The sequence below is a fragment of the Lissotriton vulgaris genome, chromosome 6, assembly GCF_964263255.1.
Source record: "Lissotriton vulgaris chromosome 6, aLisVul1.2, whole genome shotgun sequence".
Classification (NCBI taxonomy): Eukaryota; Metazoa; Chordata; class Amphibia; order Caudata; family Salamandridae; genus Lissotriton; species Lissotriton vulgaris.
In genome coordinates this window covers 1917126091-1917144582 of record NC_141694.1, presented here as the reverse complement: position 1 = coordinate 1917144582, position 18492 = coordinate 1917126091, and positions in this window count along the sequence as shown.

Here is an 18492-nt window from a genome sequence, read left to right as displayed (position 1 = left end):
AGCGTGGAGCGGTGATCAGCAGCGGGGCAGTGCCAAGCCCAGCGTGGAGCTGTGGTCAGCAGCGGGGCAGCGCCAAGCCCAGCTTGGAGCTGTGATCAGCAGCGGGGCAGTGCCAAGCCCAGCGTGGAGCGGTGGTCAGCAGCGGGGCAGTGCCAAGCCCAGCTTGGAGCTCTGATTAGCAGCGGGGCAGTGCCAAGCCCAGCGTGGAGCTGTGATCAGCAGCGGGGCAGTGTCAAGCCCAGCCTGGAGCTGTGATCAGCAGCGGGGCAGTGCCAAGCCCAGCGTGGAGCTGTGATCAGCAGCGGGGCAGTGCCAAGCCCAGCGTGGAGCTGTGATCAGCAGCGGGGCAGTGCCAAGCCCAGCTTGGAGCTGTGATCAGCAGCGGGGCAGTGCCAAGCCCAGCTTGGAGCTGTGATCAGCAGCAGGGCAGTGCCAAGCCCAGCTTGGAGCTGTGATCAGCAGCGGGGCAGTGCCAAGCCCAGCGTGGAGCTGTGATCAGCAGCGGGGCAGTGCAAAGCCCAGCTTGGAGCTGTGATCAACAGCGGGGCAGTGCCAAGCCCAGCGTGGAGCTGTGATCAGCAGCGGGGCAGTGCCAAGCCCAGCGTGGAGCTGTGGTCAGCAGCGGGGCAGTGCCAAGCCCAGCTTGGAGCTGTGATCAGCAGCGGGGCAGTGCCAAGCCCAGCTTGGAGCTGTGATCAGCAGCGGGGCAGTGCCAAGCTCAGCTTGGACCTGTGCCATCAGCAGCGGGGCAGTGTCAAGCCCAGCCTGGAGCTCTGATCAGCAGCGGGGCAGTGCCAAGCCCAGCGTGGAGCTGTGATCAGCAGCGGGGCAGTGCCAAGCCCAGCTTGGAGCTGTGATCAGCAGCGGGGCAGTGCCAAGCCCAGCGTGGAGCTGTGATCAGCAGCGGGGCAGTGCCAAGCCCAGCGTGGAGCTGTGATCAGCAGCGGGGCAGTGCCAAGCCCAGCCTGGAGCTGTGATCAGCAGCGGGGCAGTGCCAAGCCCAGCGTGGAGCGGTGATCAGCAGCGGGGCAGTGCCAAGCCCAGCTTGGAGCTGTGATCAGCAGCGGGGCAGTGCCAAGCCCAGCTTGGAGCTGTGATCAGCAGCGGGGCAGTGCCAAGCCCAGCTTGGAGCTGTGATCAGCAGCGGGGCAGTGCCAAGCCCAGCCTGGAGCTGTGATCAGCAGCGGGGCAGTGCCAAGCCCAGGGTGGAGCTGTGATCAGCAGCGGGGCAGTGCCAAGCCCAGCTTGGAGCTGTGATCAGCAGCGGGCAGTGCCAAGCCCAGCTTGGAGCTGTGATCAGCAGCGGGGCAGTGCCAAGCCCAGCTTGGAACTGTGATCAGCAGCGGGGCAGTGCCAAGCCCAGCTTGGAGCTGTGATCAGCAGGGGGGCAGTGCCAAGCCCAGCGTGGAGCTGTGATCAGCAGCGGGGCAGTGCCAAGCCCAGCTTGGAGCGGTGATCAGCAGCGGGGCAGTGCCAAGCCCAGCCTGGAGCTGTGATCAGCAGTGGGGCAGTGCCAAGCCCAGCGTGGAGCTGTGATCAGCAGCGGGGCAGTGCCAAGCTCAGCGTGGAGCTGTGATCAGCAGCGGGGCAGTGCCAAGCCCAGCGTGGAGCTGTGATCAGCAGCGGGGCAGTGCCAAGCCCAGCTTGGAGCTGTGATCAGCAGCGGGGCAGTACCAAGCCCAGCTTGGAGCGGTGATCAGCAGAGGGGCAGTGCCAAGCCCAGCCTGGAGCTGTAATCAGCAGCAGGGCAGTGCCAAGCCCAGCTTGGAGCTGTGATCAGCAGCGGGGCAGTGCCAAGCCCAGCGTGGAGCTGTGATCAGCAGCGGGGCACTGCCAAGCCCAGCGTGGAGCTGTGATCAGCAGCGGGGCAGTGCCAAGCCCAGCTTGGAGCTGTGATCAGCAGCGGGGCAGTGCCAAGCCCAGCGTGGAGCGGTGATCAGCAGCGGGGCAGTGCCAAGCCCAGCTTGGAGCTGTGATCAGCAGCGGGGCAGTGCCAAGCCCAGCGTGGAGCTGTGATCAGCAGCGGGGCAGTGTCAAGCCCAGCCTGGAGCTGTGATCAGCAGCGGGGCAGTGCCAAGCCCAGCTTGGAGCTGTGATCAGCAGCGGGGCAGTGCCAAGCCCAGCCTGGAGCTGTGATCATCAGCGGGGCAGTGTCAAGCCCAGCGTGGAGCTGTGATCATCAGCGGGGCAGTGCCAAGCCCAGCGTGGAGCTGTGATCAGCAGCGGGGCAGTGCCAAGCCCAGCTTGGAGCTGTGATCAGCAGCGGGGCAGTGCCAAGCCCAGCTTGGAGCGGTGATCAGCAGCGGGGCAGTGCCAAGCCCAGCCTGGAGCTGTGATCAGCAGCGGGGCAGTGCCAAGCCCAGCTTGGAGCTGTGATCAGCAGCGGGGCAGTGCCAAGCCCAGCGTGGAGCTGTGATCAGCAGCGGGGCAGTGCCAAGCCCAGCTTGGAGCGGTGATCAGCAGCGGGGCAGTGCCAAGCCCAGCCTGGAGCTGTGATCAGCAGTGGGGCAGTGCCAAGCCCAGCTTGGAGCTGTGATCAGCAGCTGGGCAGTGCCAAGCCCAGCGTGGAGCTGTGATCAGCAGCGGGGCAGTGCCAAGCCCAGCTTGGAGCGGTGATCAGCAGCGGGGCAGTGCCAAGCCCAGCCTGGAGCTGTGATCAGCAGCGGGGCAGTGCCAAGCCCAGCTTGGAGCTGTGATCAGCAGCGGGGCAGTGCCAAGCCCAGCTTGGAGCTGTGATCAGCAGCGGGGCAGTGCCAAGCCCAGCCTGGAGCTGTGATCAGCAGCGGGGCAGTGCCAAGCCCAGCTTGGAGCTGTGATCAGCAGCGGGGCAGTGCCAAGCCCAGCTTGGAGCTGTGATAAGCAGCGGGGCAGTGCCAAGCCCAGCGTGGAGCTGTGATCAGCAGCGGGGCAGTGCCAAGCCCAGCTTGGAGCTGTGATCAGCAGCGGGGCAGTGCCAAGCCCAGCGTGGAGCTGTGATCAGCGGCGGGGCAGTGCCAAGCCCAACTTGGAGCTGTGATCAGCAGCAGGGCAGTGCCAAGCCCAGCGTGGAGCTGTGATCAGCAGCGGGGCAGTGCCAATCCCAGCGTGGAGCTGTGATCAGCAGCGGGGCAGTGCCAAGCCCAGCTTGGAGCTGTGATCAGCAGCGGGGCAGTGCCAAGGCCAGGGTGGAGCGGTGATCAGCAGCGGGACAGTGCCAAGCCCAGCTTGGAGCTGTGATCAGCAGCGGGGCAGTGCCAAGGCCAGGGTCGAGCGGTGATCAGCAGCAGGACAGTGCCAAGCCCACCGTGGAGCTGTGATCAGCAGCGGGGCAGTGCCAAGCCCACCGTGGAGCTGTGGTCAGCAGCGGGGCAGTGCCAAGCCCACCGTGGAGCTGTGATCAGCAGCGGGGCAGTGCCAAGCCCAGCATGGAGCTGTGGTCAGCAGCGGGGCAGTGCCAAGCCCAGCTTGGAGCTGTGATCAGCAGCGGGGCAGTGCCAAGGCCAGGGTGGAGCGGTGATCAGCAGCGGGCAGTGCCAAGGCCAGGGTGGAGCGGTGATCAGCAGCGGGACAGTGCCAAGCCCAGCTTGGAGCTGTGATCAGCAGCGGGGCAGTGCCAAGCCCAGCTTGGAGCTGTGATCAGCAGCGGGGCAGTGCCAAGGCCTGCGTGGAGCGGTGATCAGCAGCGGGGCAGTGCCAAGCCCAGCTTGGAGCTGTGATCAGCAGCGAGGCAGTGCCAAGCCCAGCTTGGAGCTGTGATCAGCAGCGGGGCAGTGCCAAGCCCAGCTTGCAGCTGTGATCAGCAGCGGGGCAGTGCCAAGCCCAGCTTGGAGCTGTGATCAGCAGCGGGGCAGTGCCAAGCCCAGCTTGGAGCTGTGATCAGCAGCGGGGCAGTGCCAAGGCCAGGGTGGAGCGGTGATCAGCAGCGGGACAGTGCCAAGCCCAGCTTGGATCTGTGATCAGCAGCGGGGCAGTGCCAAGGCCAGCTTGGAGCTGTGATCAGCAGCGGGGCAGTGCCAAGCCCAGCTTGGAGCTGTGATCAGCAGCGGGGCAGTGCCAAGGCCAGGGTGGAGCGGTGATCAGCAGCGGGACAGTGCCAAGCCCAGCTTGGAGCTGTGATCAGCAGCGGGGCAGTGCCAAGCCCAGCGTGGAGCGGTGATCAGCAGCGGGGCAGTGCCAAGCCCAGCTTGGAGCTGTGATCAGCAGCGGGGCAGTGCCAAGCCCAGCTTGGAGCTGTGATCAGCAGCGGGGCAGTGCCAAGCCCAGCTTGGAGCTGTGATCAGCAGCGGGGCAGTGCCAAGCCCAGCTTGGAGCTGTGGTCAGCAGCGGGGCAGTGCCAAGGCCAGGGTGGAGCGGTGATCAGCAGCGGGACAGTGCCAAACCCAGCTTGGAGCTGTGATCAGCAGCGGGGCAGTGCCAAGGCCAGGGTGGAGCGGTGATCAGCAGCGGGGCAGTGCCAAGCCCAGCTTGGAGCTGTGATCAGCAGCGGGGCAGTGCCAAGCCCAGCGTGGAGCGGTGATCAGCAGCGGGGCAGTGCCAAGCCCAGCTTGGAGCTGTGATCAGCAGCGGGGCAGTGCCAAGCCCAGCTTGGAGCTGTGATCAGCAGCGGGGCAGTGCCAAGCCCAGCTTGGAGCTGTGATCAGCAGCGGGGCAGTGCCAAGGCCAGGGTGGAGCGGTGATCAGCAGCGAGGCAGTGCCAAGGCCTGCGTGGAGCGGTGATCAGCAGCGGGGCAGTGCCAAGCCCAGCTTGGAGCTGTGATCAGCAGCTGGGCAGTGCCAAGGCCAGGGTGGAGCGGTGATCAGCAGCGAGGCAGTGCCAAGGCCTGCGTGGAGCGGTGATCAGCAGCGGGGCAGTTGAGGTTCCGTGACGGTTCCGTGACGACTTGAACCCGTGTTTTCAAGTTTGTCGGAAATACATAATATTGGTATCAGTGAACCGCAAATGATCCATTTAGTATATCCTAATGTTTTCGCTACGCTACGAGCAAGAGCACTCCTTCCATTGACATATTTCTGATATACCCATGGCATCCATCTTAGATCATGGCCGCCATTTTGTGTTTCCTTGCCCTCACATATGCAATAGCCTCTGATCACTTCATTCACTCCACTTTGATTAAGGACACGTAGCCTTAGCCGGAGATTCACCTCTTACATGACACGTGCACCTTAAACCAGATCACGCTGTAGCTGCATGACTCGACAAAGGCTGCCTCCTCTGCCCGAGGCCAGTCCTGCCAAACTGGTCTTCGTGTCCATTGTACCTGATCATGATTAGGCGGCATAAGCCAGTAGCCTTGCCCATTTACAACCCACAAACATCCCTTTTCCAACTTTTCTATCTTCCACACCTGGCTCTGTTTCTTTCTTTCTGAATCTTTATTAGGGGGAGGTAACGAACTTTACGATGAGGCGGTCCGGGTCCTGAATGCAATATTGACAGGGAATTGTGACAAACTAGTGGGAACTAGTGGGAACCCCTCTTTTCGCAATGTTTGGCCTCAGATATTATCGACGGTTCCTGTGTAACGTCAAATATTTATTGTTTTAGACACAAAGGTTTTGGGAATGTATTACATGTAAAGAATTTGCCCCTAGCATAAAAAACCGTATATAAGGAGCAGCCCTCTTTGTACAAATCGAACAGGCTCCTAGTCTCTGCCCGTGTGTAGATTCTGTGACTTCTGTGTCCCTGCAGTAATAAACCTTTGGTCTTTGACGCCACCATCGAGAAGCCCGTGTTTCTGTTCATTTGTGCACCAAGGCAGGTGGAACTCCGGGGTCTTCGGGTGTTGTACCCTGACACCTCTGGACGGAACCAAAAAAGTCCAGAACTCCAATTGGCGCCCAACGTGGGGCGACGTCATTCGGTACCGGTCCAAAAGCCTGAAGAGTTCGAGAAGCTTCGTGTGAAGATTCCTGAGGGAGGCGCCCCACTTCATCGATCCCGGCATATCGCAAAAGTGGCCCGAAGTTCTCTTCCACGAGGGTTTCCCGTTCAGGACGGCTGCAGTGGGCCGTTGCCTTGACCGTCGCCCTGTCTTGGACCCGAAGTGGTGTAGTCCTTAGTACGGCGAAACGTGACGGGTTTCTCCTTGGTGACGTCTTCAGTGACTCAGTTAAGTATTTAGTGATAGCTAGCTGGTTACTTTTGTGAGGATTGTTAAAAATCCTTGATCGGTTCTTGGTTTGGTTTGGTTTTGTCAGATTATCACTGGTTGTTCTAGTTACGATAATCTATTTGGTTTAGTTTTGGGTATCGATACATCAGTTCGTTTTGGTAGGCCTAAGTTCTTGGTTCGAGTGCACATATTTGTTCCGTGTTTTGTTTGTTTTGTGTTCCGGACTGAAAATGGTAAGTCGGAAAATGTTGTCTTGTTTTGGTTGCAACCGTGACTCACGATTGGAGGACTCTTGTCTGGTTCCTCCGATTGGGACTCCTTTATATGATTTATATTGTAAGTATGGCGTGGGTCCTATAACTTATAATGAGATATGGGTCCGCTATTGTAAGAAGGATGGTGTCCTTAGTTGGCCACTTCATGGTAGTTTTGAACAAGAGATTCTCGACAATTTAGAAGAGAAATTGTTCAAAAAGAAAGCCCGGCCGGCAATGTTTGATTCCTTCCGTTATTGGCGGAAAGAATCCAAACAGAGAGAAATGAGAAGGTTGAAGAAAGAGCAGAAAGAACAAGAAGAGTTAACTCTAGAACAAGCGACTAAACAGTTGCAGGCTAACGAGTGTGAGAAGGTCATAGATGTAGCCATTAGAGAGCATAACTTAGCGATTGACAAGTGCTATCCTGCCTTGCCATCGAAAATGGCTAAGATACTGGAGGACTCCGAAAACGATCCTCTGCTATCTTATCTGTTACGGTCACCTCCACCGTATGCACAAGGTGCTGCGGCTCCACTCGTCCCGAATGTTCAATTGCCGGTTGCTGGACAACCTGGTGCTCCTGCTCCTGTCCCCCAGAATCAAGTTCCTGTACCTCCTGTGATGAATGTAAATGTTCCTACAGCTCCTCCTCTTCCTACACTGCCAGCCTCTATACCTACTTCTGTACCCACTGTTCCTCAAACTATTTTTCTCGATACTCCTACTGTTCCGTTATCTATTCCTACCTCTACTGCGTTCTCTATGTCTGCGAGTGTACTAACTCCACTTTCTGTTCGTCGAAGAATCACTGATTCGGTTACTAATATGCTGTCTCCTATATATAAAACTTTGATTAAGACTCCTACTCCTGACTCTGTTCAGAGACGGAGTCAGCTTCCAAGTACTGAGGAACGGGGAGTTTTAGATTCCACGGCTCTCAGATGGATTTCGAAGGGTAGAAGATATAGTACAAGAGATGTGCTAGACACATTTATGCAGTGGGGAGAACCAACGCAACGATACGTCTTTGATGAGATGTGCTCGTTGTTACGTGAAGAGATAGAAGAAGACGATGTCGAATCAGATTTGGAAGATTTAATTAAAGTTCAAAAGGAGTTTGCTGCTGGAATGATAGTGGGTGAGAATATAAAGGAAGCGATGGAACTCATTTTAAGTTTTAGGAATGATCCATCTCTTCGTTCACCGAGAGATTTAGAAAAAGGTAAAGTGAAGCTAAGCCGCCAATATCCTATGAGGGAGGTTCCTCCAATTTGGCGCGAAGCAATACAACGTGATGATAATGCAGGTATTGCGGCTGCTCCAGCACAGTTCCAACGAGTGTGGATACACATTCCATGGAAGCGAGCAGAAGTGTTAGCAGTGAAACAGGCCTTGCCAGATCCGCGTAAGAATCCAGCCGGATATTACAAGGAATTAACACAGACAGTTGAGGCTTGTATAATGAACTTAGCCGACATTGATATGTTGTTTGGTAATGTAGTTCCGCAACCAGTGTGGGCTAAAATTCGTAGAGAAGATCATCAGGCTGCTTTAGGTGGTGATTGGGCAGCTATCACTGCAGCAGATAATCAACAAATAGGTGGTGCGAAACCTGAACCTTTGATCGCTAATCTGCCAGGTAGAATAATTGATCTAATGAAGACTCTGATGCCAGCATTGCGTGTTAATTGGGACAAGTTGTCAGCATGTAGGCAAAAGAAAGACGAAAGTGTCTCGGACTTCTTCACGAGGTTCGAAGAGACTTTTGTGGATCATAGTGGTCAGGACATGAGTACAGAAGGAGGGCAAAGATTGTTTGTCGATAAATTTGTGCATAATTTGTTACCTGAATTATGTAATAAATTAAAAGACTCAGAAAGTGCGTGGGCTGTATCTACGACAGCGCAAATACTTGCGACTGCACAGTACTACGAAAATAGAGATAAAGAGGAAAAGGAAAAATCAGAAAAGAAAACGAAAGATTTAAAAACTAAAGTTCTTTTGCAGCAGGCGTATCCGCCTCGCGCGAATCAGACTAATACGCAGCAAAACTCATACCAAAGGACAGATTATAGTACATCAAGACCTCAATATCAATGGAATCAGTGCGCGTACTGCAAGAAAGAGGGTCACTATAAAAATGAATGTCCGATCTTAGCGCAAAATAATGCAGCAGCAGCTCAGAGAGGTCGTGGTGGTTTTGTGCAGAATTCTAGAGGACGAGGACGAGGTGCTATGCCTCCACAAACGAATGATCGTCCCTCCAATCACTTTGATCAGAGAAATGGACAATCTGTTCAGCAAAATAGATCTCAGCAATATCTTGTTGAAGATTATTGTGAAGTAGAAGAGGGTTTTCAACAAAATGGGTACTAGGACAGCCATGGACAAAGAGAGGGAGTAGTATCAGTTCCAGTGGATCAGAGTGGGCCTTATGTCGCAGTAGCAACATCAGGTGTAGTCGAACCGTTTCTGTTGGATACTGGTGCCGCAAAAAGTTCTATCATGCATGCGAAACTCCCTGGCGCACCTTTGTCTGGCTCAACAAATGTTTCCGTAGGTTTTTCAGGCGCCCCTGTGTACAACCCGATATCTGGTCCTTTGTCTATTTCTGTTGGACCGTGCCAATTGAAAGCACCCCTGATTTTGACGACAGGTTGTAATGAAAATCTGCTTGGTTTAGATTTGTTAAAACGACTATATGCGACATTGTACTGTTCTCCGGAAGGAGTACAGCTTACATTGGGTAAAAATATCACCTCTCCGATGTACTTGTCAATGGACGCACTCCCGCCGGAGCTACGTTCACTCCCTGATTCTCTTTGGGCGACTGGTCCTAATGATGTAGGTCTCCTAGAAATTCCACCGTATGTAGTAACTTTGAAAGCAAATGTGAAATTTCCAAGAATTCCCCAGTATAAAATATCGAGTGAAGGTGAGCGTGCACTTTTATTGATTGTGCAAGACTTGATTAAGAAGGGTGTAGTTGAAGAAACTAGAGGAAATGTCTGTAACAGTCCTGTATTACCGATTCTGAAGCGAACTGACCCTACAAAACCTCCAGTTTATAGGTTTGTCATAGACCTTAGAGAAGTTAATAAGATTGTAATTCCGCAGTTTCCTGTAGTACCAGACATTACTGCCTTGTTAACATTGATTCCTGCTACAGCTACATGGTTCTCAGTTATTGACCTAAAGAATGCTTTCTTTAGCATTCCGATAGCCGAAGAAAGTAGGGATATTTTCGGCTTCTGTTTAGGAGGTCGCAGTTTCAGATTTAAACGCGCTCCACAAGGCTATTGTGAAAGTCCATCCATTTATAGTCAAGCTTTAAAAAGTCAGCTAGATTCCTTTGTCCTTCCTCCAGGTTCTGCCCTAGTACAGTACGTAGACGATCTTTTAGTGGCTGCCGATGACAAGGAAACTTGCAAAGCAGCTACAATTTCCCTATTGCATCATTTGTCTAATTTGAATCATAAGGTGTCTCCTTCCAAGATGCAATACTGCTGCCAAGAAGTGACCTACCTAGGTCATCTCTTGTCAAAGGAGGGAAGGAAGTTGACCCCAGAAAGAATAAAAGCCATTACGCAGATGAGTGTTCCACGCACACAGAGAGAGGTACGTGCCTTCCTAGGTATTACCTCTTACTGTAGGCAGTGGATCCCAAATTTTTCTCTTTTAGCAAAACCATTGGTAGCTTTGACTGGGAAAAATGTTCCGAGTCCGGTGCCATGGTCTGATGAATGTCAAGAGAGTTTTACTGAATTACGAAAAGCATTGTGTTCAGCTCCTGTATTAGGTACACCTGATTACAGCAAGCCATTCACGCTCTACGTTCACGAAAGAGAAGGTTGCGCGTTGAGTGTTCTGACACAGAAATTTGGTGATAAACAACGCCCTTGTGCGTATTTTTCATCAACATTAGATCCGGTAGCCAGAGCGTTACCTAGTTGTTTGAGGGCTACAGCGGCAGCTGCAGCTTCCATTCGACAATCTGCTGGTTTGGTGATGAACAATATGCTAGTGGTCATGGTTCCTCATGCAGTGGATACACTCATGAACCGAACGAAGACACAACACCTTACTAGTGCGAGATTATCTGGTTACGAGCTGACATTATTAGCGAGTCATATTCAGATCAAAAGATGCAATGTATTGAATCCAGCAACATTGTTGCCGACTGATCAAGAGTCGAGTGATTCTGAGCCACATGACTGTTATTTCAAAACGGAGGAAGAGACAAAAGGACGTATCGATTTGAAAGATACTCCCCTGTCCGACCCAGATGGTACGCTATATGTGGACGGGTCATGTTTTAAATTGGAGAATGGTGATGTGACTGCTGCCTACGCGGTAACGACTTTGAAGACGATTGTGGAGACTGCAAGAGTGAGTCAGAATTCTGCCCAAGCTGCAGAATTAATAGCTCTAACGAGAGCGTGTGTTTTAGCTAAGGGAAAGAGAGTGAATGTGTTTACAGATAGTCAGTACGCATTTGGCGTGGCCCATAGTTTTGGCCGGTTGTGGAGAGAAAGAGGTTTCATTACGTCCCATGGGACTAAGATCCAACATGGTCAGCTAGTTAACGACTTGTTGGAATCTCTAACCTTGCCGACTGAAGTTGCGATTGTGAAGTGCAGTGCTCATAAAGCAATCACGGATGATGTTGGTCGTGGGAATGCCTTTGCTGATGAAACTGCTAAACAGACAGCTAGAGACACGATGAGTAGAATGTACGTTGCTACGTCTGCAAGATGGATTGCTGAGTCTGGAATGTGTGAGGACACTATGGAAAGTGTGAAAGAGATTCAGAAAGAAGCGACTGAGGAAGAGAAACGTGTATGGAGAGAAAGTGCGGGCAAGTTGGACTCGAATGGATGTTGGATTGATTTGACAGAACAGCAGCGTTGGATGTTGCCTGATGCATATGTGCTTGCAGTAGTGACGATGGCGCATGGAGTAGCGCATATAAGTTCTAAAGGGATATGTAAGATGTTGGCTCCGGTCTGGAAGAATGAGGGAATCAGTAAGTGTGCAGAGAGAGTGGTGAAAAATTGTATGGTGTGCTTGATGCATAATCCTGGCAAGGGAATTCCAACTCCAGCTGGTCATTTCGCTCCTCCTTCCTGCCCCTTTGAAGTGATTCAGTTAGACTTCATTCACATGGAACGCTGCAACAATTTAAAATACGTCCTGGTGGTAGTTTGTGCTTTTTCCAGGTGGATAGAAGCATACCCACTAAAGGACAACACTGCTCTATCAACTGACAAAATTCTTCTCAAGGAATTTTTCCCTAGGTATGGAATGCCACGGATTGTATGGTCAGATAACGGAAGTGAGTTTATAGGGAAAGTTATGCAGAGTGTGTGTGCCGGCCTAGGATTGAAACAAAAATTCCATAGTGCAAACCATCCCCAGTCTGCTGGTTTAGTCGAGGGTTATAATGGCACTCTGAAGCTTAAGATAGCCAAAATACAAGCATCCACAGGTTTAGCCTGGCCAGACGCACTTCCTTTGGCCTTGTTATCAACGAGAGCAACAGTGCATTCTAGAATAGGGCTTTCTCCATACGAGATTGTGTTTGGCCGCCCGGCAAATATCTGGGGTGTGCCAAGGCCTAAACAATTTTGCTCCATTGAATATCCTATGTTGATAGACTACATTTACGACTTGACTGCTAAATTAAGTCTTATTCATCAACAGGTCTTCGATGCTTTGCCAAAACCTCCGGAGAGTCCAGGGCATCAGCTGAAACCCGGCGACCACGTGGTGGTCAGAAACTTCGCGAGGACAAAGAATCTTCAGCCTCGCTACATCGGCCCCTTCCAGGTCCTGCTGGCAACGAGGACAGCCGTACGTGTCGCTGGCCGAAAACACTGGATTCACGCTTCTCACGTAAAGCGTGCTCCGTTGCCGCTGCCTTACGACGACTGGGTGAAGAAGGGAATTGGTGCCTCCGAATCTGAAATCACTCCGAAATTTATCCCTTTCAGCGATGCCGATTTGATTACTGACACTTTGAAACTTGACTCTCCTCCTGAAAAGACTCCTTTGAACACTGAACATTTGTCTCCAGCATCAGAAGAAACTTTGCTATCTGCGAACTTAAACTCTGCAACAGCTGCTAGTGATACACTATTTTCCGATCAGACAGTACCAGCGAAGCAGAAATACAACCTTAGAAGCCATAAAAAGGACAAATAAAGCAGGCAACTGCATATTGTGATTTTGATATATTGAACCTTTTGCTTTCAGCCAGGAAGTTTGCTATTGTTTATTGTTTTTAAAATTGCCTTGCCGTCTGGGTAGCCGTAGGGTCGTGGCTGTGTGCCTAGTTTGAATTTGCAGGGGTCTGACACAAGGTCGATCTTTCTGTTGGTTCTGGGAACTCCCAGGGCTGATAGAGGCATTTTCATCTACGTACACATCATCAGTGGTCGCGAGCGGATTGTAGAAGATGGAGCTTCCTGCGCTGCAACGAAAGAATGTGATTTATGTTCGCAGAAACAGACTTAATAGAATTCTTCACAGCAAATGTTTCTTGATGCAATGTGCCGTTACATTTTTGATTGTTTTAGCAACATTGGTGGGTGGAATCGTCTTTAGCATAAATTTGATTTTTGTGCCAGTATCTACAGTACCTCCCCTTGATCCTGCTATTTCTACTGTTTCTTCTATACACTCTTTTCACTCGTTTCCGGAACATGAGCAAGCCAGACGCTCAGAATTCACCAACAACACTTTTGTACAGCTCTTACACCAACACCAACTGGTAGTTAACACTACAGACTGCTGGGTGTGTGGCTTGATACCTCACACTATGGATAAAGGTATTCCCTATTTGGTTTTGCCTTACAGCTATAATGGATCATTTCAGGCCTTCCAAACCATCTTTGCTTATGCCCTTGAAACTTATCCTCCACGTCCACCACGTTCCACTAAATATAACTCTGCTAACAAAGCTTTAGTCCAGGGAATTATTGACATGGTCAAGGACGTCAATAATACTCCATCATACCCTAGAGACGAATTGCGAGTATATTTAAGTTGGAATACTTCAGAGTATCGCCTTAGTTTAGGAGAAAGCAAGCGTAAAAGCTCAACTCCAATCTGGGTCGTACCTCACCGAGGTCAGGTCTGTTTGCAAGGTAATGGGAGAAATCCGAGAGCTCAGCTAGGGAGAAGTGAGTGCGTAGAGACTTATGTGTTTCCGGCTAACTCTTCCCCTGCCTTTCTTACTGCTAGGGGTACCTATTTCATTTGTCGAGACAGAGCTTATACATGGTTGCCTGCCGACTTCTCAGGATCATGTTATATTGCTCAATTATTGCCTCCGACATACACTGCTTCACCTGATTACCACAGAACAAGAGTAGCGAGAGGTGTCTTCAGCAAGGAAGATACCGCTGGTCAGGAAGCCGGAGACTTCTTCAAAGGCTTCCTTCCGTTCTGGGGACCTATGGCCAATAGTAGAAACATACGTCAGCTAACACGGGTAGTTGAATCTACTATTACTGAAACTGCTGGTGCCCTTAGCAATCTGACAGCTGAGCTTCAGGCGGATAGGCTCATGACGTTGCAGAACCGTATGGTTCTAGACGTTATACTTGCAGATCGAGGTGGGGTATGCAGAATGATCCAATCGAGCTGCTGTGTCTTTATTCCTAATAATGCTCCAACAGTCTATGAGGCGATCTCTAAGTTGCACAAGATTTCAGACTCCATACATGTAGACAAAGGAAACTGGTCCTTCATGGAGTGGTTTTGGACTCTGATCTCAGCGTGGGGATGGAAGGTTCTAATGGTCATTGGTGTCATCCTAGTATTCCTATTCTCATGTTGTCTGATTATCCAGTGTGGTCCTGCTCTGTGTAGTCTTTGTGCTGCGACTTGTCTCAGAAAACCACCCGCGTTTGGAGAAAAGACACGAGAAAGGATGATGATACAACAACATGTCACTGACCTGATGAGCATAGAACTAGATTCTGACATAGACTGAGTAATTGCCTATGTAAGGGCAAAAGGAGGGTCTGAGGTTCCGTGACGGTTCCGTGACGACTTGAACCCGTGTTTTCAAGTTTGTCGGAAATACATAATATTGGTATCAGTGAACCGCAAATGATCCATTTAGTATATCCTAGTGTTTTCGCTACGCTACGAGCAAGAGCACTCCTTCCATTGACATATTTCTGATATACCCATGGCATCCATCTTAGATCATGGCCGCCATTTTGTGTTTCCTTGCCCTCACATATGCAATAGCCTCTGATCACTTCATTCACTCCACTTTGATTAAGGACACGTAGCCTTAGCCGGAGATTCACCTCTTACATGACACGTGCACCTTAAACCAGATCACGCTGTAGCTGCATGACTCGACAAAGGCTGCCTCCTCTGCCCGAGGCCAGTCCTGCCAAACTGGTCTTCGTGTCCATTGTACCTGATCATGATTAGGCGGCCGAAGCCAGTAGCCTTGCCCATTTACAACCCACAAACATCCCTTATCCCACTTTTCTATCTTCCACACCTGGCTCTGTTTCTTTCTTTCTGAATCTTTATTAGGGGGAGGTAACGAACTTTACGATGAGGCGGTCCGGGTCCTGAATGCAATATTGACAGGGAATTGTGACAAACTAGTGGGAACTAGTGGGAACCCCTCTTTTCGCAATGTTTGGCCTCAGATATTATCGACGGTTCCTGTGTAACGTCAAATATTTATTGTTTTAGACACAAAGGTTTTGGGAATGTATTACATGTAAAGAATTTGCCCCTAGCATAAAAAACCGTATATAAGGAGCAGCCCTCTTTGTACAAATCGAACAGGCTCCTAGTCTCTGCCCGTGTGTAGATTCTGTGACTTCTGTGTCCCTGCAGTAATAAACCTTTGGTCTTTGACGCCACCATCGAGAAGCCCGTGTTTCTGTTCATTTGTGCACCAAGGCAGGTGGAACTCCGGGGTCTTCGGGTGTTGTACCCTGACACCTCTGGACGGAACCAAAAAAGTCCAGAACTCCACAGTGCCAAGCCCAGCTTGGAGCTGTGATCAGCAGCGGGGCAGTGCCAAGCCCAGCTTGGAGCTGTGATCAGCAGCGGGGCAGTGCCAAGCCCAGCTTGGAGCTGTGATCAGCAGCGGGGCAGTGCCAAGCCCAGCTTGGAGCTGTGATCAGCAGCGGGGCAGTGCCAAGCCCAGCTTGGAGCTGTGATCAGCAGCGGGGCAGTGCCAAGCCCAGCGTGGAGCGGTGATCAGCAGCGGGGCAGTGCCAAGCCCAGCGTGGAGCGGTGATCAGCAGCGGGGCAGTGCCAAGCCCAGCTTGGAGCTGTGATCAGCAGCGGGGCAGTGCCAAGCCCAGCTTGGAGCTGTGATCAGCAGCGGGGCAGTACCAAGCCCAGCTTGGAGCTGTGATCAGCAGCGGGGCAGTGCCAAGGCCAGGGTGGAGCGGTGATCAGCAGCGGGACAATGCCAAGCCCAGCTTGGAGCTGTGATCAGCAGCGGGGCAGTGCCAAGGCCAGGGTGGAGCGGTGATCAGCAGCGGGGCAGTGCCAAGCCCAGCTTGGAGCTGTGATCAGCAGCGGGGCAGTGCCAAGCCCAGCGTGGAGCGGTGATCAGCAGCGGGGCAGTGCCAAGCCCAGCTTGGAGCTGTGATCAGCAGCGGGGCAGTGTCAAGCCCAGCTTGGAGCTGTGATCAGCAGCGGGGCAGTGCCAAGCCCAGCTTGGAGCTGTGATCAGCAGCGGGGCAGTGCCAAGCCCAGCTTGGAGCTGTGATCAGCAGCGGGGCAGTGCCAAGCCCAGCTTGGAGCTGTGATCAGCAGCGGGGCAGTGCCAAGCCCAGCTTGGAGCTGTGATCAGCAGCGGGGCAGTGCCAAGGCCAGGGTGGAGCGGTGATCAGCAGCGAGGCAGTGCCAAGCCCAGCTTGGAGCTGTGATCAGCAGCGGGGCAGTGCCAAGCCCAGCTTGGAGCTGTGATCAGCAGCGGGGCAGTGCCAAGCCCAGCTTGGAGCTGTGATCAGCAGCGGGGCAGTGCCAAGCCCAGCTTGGAGCTGTGATCAGCAGCGGGGCAGTGCCAAGGCCTGCGTGGAGCGGTGATCAGCAGCGGGGCAGTGCCAAGCCCAGCTTGGAGCTGTGATCAGCAGCGGGGCAGTGCCAAGCCCAGCTTGGAGCTGTGATCAGCAGCCGGGCAGTGCCAAGGCCTGCGTGGAGCGGTGATCAGCAGCGGGGCAGTGCCAAGCCCAGCTTGGAGCTGTGATCAGCAGCGAGGCAGTGCCAAGGCCTGCGTGGAGCAGTGATCAGCAGCGGGGCAGTGCCAAGCCCAGCGTGGAGCGGTGATCAGCAGCGGGGCAGTGCCAAGCCCACCGTGGAGCTGTGATCAGCAGCGGGGCAGTGCCAAGCCCAGCTTGGAGCTGTGATCAGCAGCGAGGCAGTGCCAAGGCCTGCGTGGAGCGGTGATCGGCAGCGGGGCAGTGCCAAGCCCAGCGTGGAGCGGTGATCAGCAGCGGGGCAGTGCCAAGCCCAGCGTGGAGCTGTGATCAGCAGCGGGGCAGTGCCAAGCCCAGCTTGGAGCTGTGATCAGCAGCGGGGCAGTGCCAAGCCCAGCTTGGAGCGTTGATCAGCAGCGGGGCAGTGCCAAGCCCAGCTTGGAGCTGTGATCAGCAGCGGGGCAGTGCCAAGCTCAGCGTGGAGCTGTGATCAGCAGCGGGGCAGTGCCAAGCTCAGCGTGGAGCTGTGATCAGCAGCGGGGCAGTGCCAAGCTCAGCGTGGAGCTGTGATCAGCAGCGGGGCAGTGCCAAGCCCAGCGTGGAGCTGTGATCAGCAGCGGGGCAGCGCCAAGCCCAGCGTGGAGCTGTGATCAGCAGCGGGGCAGTGCCAAGCCCAGCGTGGAGCTGTGATCAGCAGCGGGGCAGTGCCAAGCCCAGCGTGGAGCTGTGATCAGCACCGGGGCAGTGCCAAGGCCAGGGTGGAGCAGTGATCAGCAGCGGGGCAGTGCCAAGCCCAGCGTGGAGCTGTGATCAGCAGCGGGGCAGTGCCAAGGCCAGGGTGGAGCGGTGATCAGCAGCGGGCAGTGCCAAGGCCAGCGTGGAGCTGTGATCAGCAGCGGGGCAGTGCCAAGGCCAGGGTGGAGCAGTGATCAGCAGCGGGGCAGTGCCAAGCCCAGCGTGGAGCTGTGATCAGCAGCGGGGCAGTGCCAAGCCCAGCCTGGAGCTGTGATCAGCAGCGGGGCAGTGCCAAGCCCAGCGTGGAGCTGTGATCAGCAGCGGGGCAGTGCCAAGCCCAGGGTGGAGCGGTGATCAGCAGCGAGGCAGTGCCAAGCCCAGCCTGGAGCTGTGATCAGCAGCGGGGCAGTGCCAAGCCCAGCGTGGAGCTGTGATCAGCAGCGGGGCAGTGCCAAGCCCAGCCTGGAGCTGTGATCAGCAGCGGGGCAGTGCCAAGCCCAGCCTGGAGCTGTGATCAGCAGCGGGGCAGTGCCAAGCCCAGCGTGGAGCTGTGATCAGCAGCGGGGCAGTGCCAAGCCCAGCCTGGAGCTGTGATCAGCAGCGGGGCTGTGCCAAGCCCAGCTTGGAGCTGTGATCAGCAGCGGGGCAGTGCCAAGCCCAGCGTGGAGCTGTGATCAGCAGCGGGGCAGTGCCAAGCCCAGCCTGGAGCTGTGATCAGCAGCGGGGCAGTGCCAAGCCCAGCCTGGAGCTGTGATCAGCAGCGGGGCAGTGCCAAGCCCAGCGTGGAGCTGTGATCAGCAGCGGGGCAGTGCCAAGCCCAGGGTGGAGCGGTGATCAGCAGCGGGGCTGTTCCAAGTCCAGCTTGGAGCTGTGATCAGCAGCAGGGCAGTGCCAAGCCCAGCTTGGAGCTGTAATCAGCAGCGGGGCAGTGCCAAGCCCAGCTTGGAGCTGTGATCAGCAGCGGGGCAGTGCCAAGCCCAGCGTGGAGCTGTGATCAGCAGCGGGGCAGTGCCAAGCCCAGCCTGGAGCTGTGATCAGCAGCAGGGCAGTGCCAAGCCCAGCTTGGAGCTGTAATCAGCAGCGGGGCAGTGCCAAGCCCAGCTTGGAGCTGTGATCAGCAGCGGGGCAGTGCCAAGCCCAGCTTGGAGCTGTGATCAGCAGCGGGGCAGTGCCAAGCCCAGCCTGGAGCTGTGATCAGCAGCGGGGCAG